General features: G+C 48.5%; 1 protein-coding gene across 5 annotated transcripts in view; it reads left to right on the top strand.

The window, feature by feature from the left end:
• Stk40 (serine/threonine kinase 40) overlaps positions 1-2,049 on the top strand; it is a 44,867-nt gene that overhangs the window by 4,163 nt on the left and 38,655 nt on the right. Inside the window, exon 2 of one of the 5 annotated variants that reach the window (XM_023701024.1) lies at positions 1,368-1,901. The exons of the other annotated variants lie outside the window; for them this stretch is intronic. The gene's annotated coding sequence lies outside the window, so the exon portion shown is untranslated. The remainder of the gene's footprint in view (positions 1-1,367; positions 1,902-2,049) is intronic. 5 annotated transcript variants of the gene reach the window in all.

The following is a 2,049-nucleotide window of genomic DNA, read 5'->3' as shown; positions in this document are numbered from 1 at the left end:
GCCACACACACATAAATAAAAATAAAATTAAAAAAAAAAAAAAAAAACTCTTTGTTTAAAAAAAAAAAAAATACAGAGTGCTGGGCACTGGGAGAGGGGGACGATGGAGAGGCAAACCCTGCCCTGGAGGAGACTGTGGCCCAGCAGGGACAGGGGTGGGCATATAGCCCATGGACATTTGCACAGAACTTGATGAGCCTCTCTCAAAAGGCTCTGCAGTGTGTGGTAGGAACCCAGCAAGTAGAAGGAGTGAGTCACTTTGGGGATGAGGAGGACACTGAGGAACCCTTAAAATTTGAACTGAGGGGCCAGGGAGATGGCTCAGTGGAATAAGTGCTTCCCTGGCAAGCACAAAGGCCCGAGTTCAATCCCCATTTCCACAAAAAAAAAAAAAAAAAAATTGAACTAGATCTTGAGGAGTAAGTAGAGCTTTTTGGAGATATACAAAGCACTCCAGGCAGGGGAACCAGTGTGGCATAGGTATGGTTGTGTGTGGGCGGGTGTGTGTGGCACTTTAGGAACCCCAAAGGGTTCCAGCACAGGGTGTGAAGGGACATGACAGTGAAGTAAGCATGCTCTGCCAAGCAGCTTGGACTTTGCATTCTGGTAGTAATGGGTATAAGTAGAGAAAACAATAGCATTGAACTTGAATCTTCCAAAGAGTGCTCTGGCTTCCGTGGAGATGGACTGGGGAAAGAGTGAGTGTGGGGTCTCTGTAGGAGGTTGCTGCAGTAGTCACACACAGTGAGAGCTGATGAGGTTTGGATAGGGACAGAGGTGGCAGTGGGGAAGAAGGGTGGAGATCAGAGCTGTCTGTGGGAGGAAATCAGCTGCAGTCTGGGTGTGGTGTATTTGTTTGCATGTTTGTTTTTTAGATAGGGTCTTGCTGTCTAGTTCTGGCTACTTTTAAGCTCACTATGTATCCCAGGCTGGCCTTGAACTTGCTGCAAGCTTCCTGCCTCAGCCTCCTGAGTACTAGGACTACAGGCACCTGTCACCATGCCCATCTTGGAAGTGTTTGGAAGTGAAGGTTGAGAGAAGAAACTGTGGCAGCCCCGTGGTTGTTGCCTTGGGTGACAGAGTAAATGATAGTGCAGATAAGGTGGCTCTGGAGAAAGGTAGTAGCCAGTGGAATCTGACAGGTCTATTCAGTTAGGCCTGAGCTCACCCTCAAGGGACAGGATCAATTGCAAAATCCTGTGGAATCCTGCTCTGCTTTGGCACAGGCCTCCCTCAAGTGCTGTGTGGGTCAGCATCTGGAAGAAGGCAGCTTCCTTCCTTAACCTTTCCTATCCCTGGGTATAATGAGGGGCATGACTGTCTCAAGTGGCAGAAATTCCAGTGTAGCTCTTCTCTCTCTGAGACAGCCCTCCTGATTCAGCAAGCCACAGCCCGTGAGATCTGAACAGCTGCAGATCCTTGAGGCAGAAGTACCTTTATCAGCACCCCCTGGAGACAGATCTAGAAAGAGACCTTCAGATTGGATTTACTGCCTGATGCTGGGTCAGCAGAATCAGTCCTGTGTGTTAGGAAGGAGAGGCGTCTGCACAGGCCATCTGGACTCCGAATCATCAAGGAAGTGAGAGGAAACTTACCCTAGTGCTTTTGCCCTGCTAAGTTCTGAGGGAGCTAGGAGCTGTTCTTGAAATACATTGGGCCACCAAAAAGACTGTGCTGATGGACGTGGCCTCCAACAGAACTTTTACAGTGTGGGAGATTGTCACAGGATTTGTCCTTGGGTTATGCTGCACTGAAGATAGAAGGAAAGTGACCTGAAACCAAAGCATTTTTGACTCCTCCACCTGCTGTGGTGACACACTAGCCTTGAAGGTGGCCCTGGGGCCCACAGCTGCTCCTGCATATCCTCCCAGGGTCTGTAGTCAAGAGCCCAGAGGGACAAGGCCAGTATTGCTTGTTTTGGTTTACTTACAGTCGTGGAGATTATATTTTGGCATATACACATGCCTATCTGGGTCATTTTGACTACATCGTGTCCCTTCTTGAGTGTAATTTATTTCATTCTCTCTCTCTCTCTCTCTCTCTCTCTCT

This window comes from Octodon degus, unplaced genomic scaffold (assembly GCF_000260255.1).
Source record: "Octodon degus isolate 3935 unplaced genomic scaffold, OctDeg1.0 scaffold00130, whole genome shotgun sequence".
Lineage (NCBI taxonomy): Eukaryota > Metazoa > Chordata > Mammalia > Rodentia > Octodontidae > Octodon > Octodon degus.
This window is presented reverse-complemented; position numbering and strand designations above follow the sequence as displayed.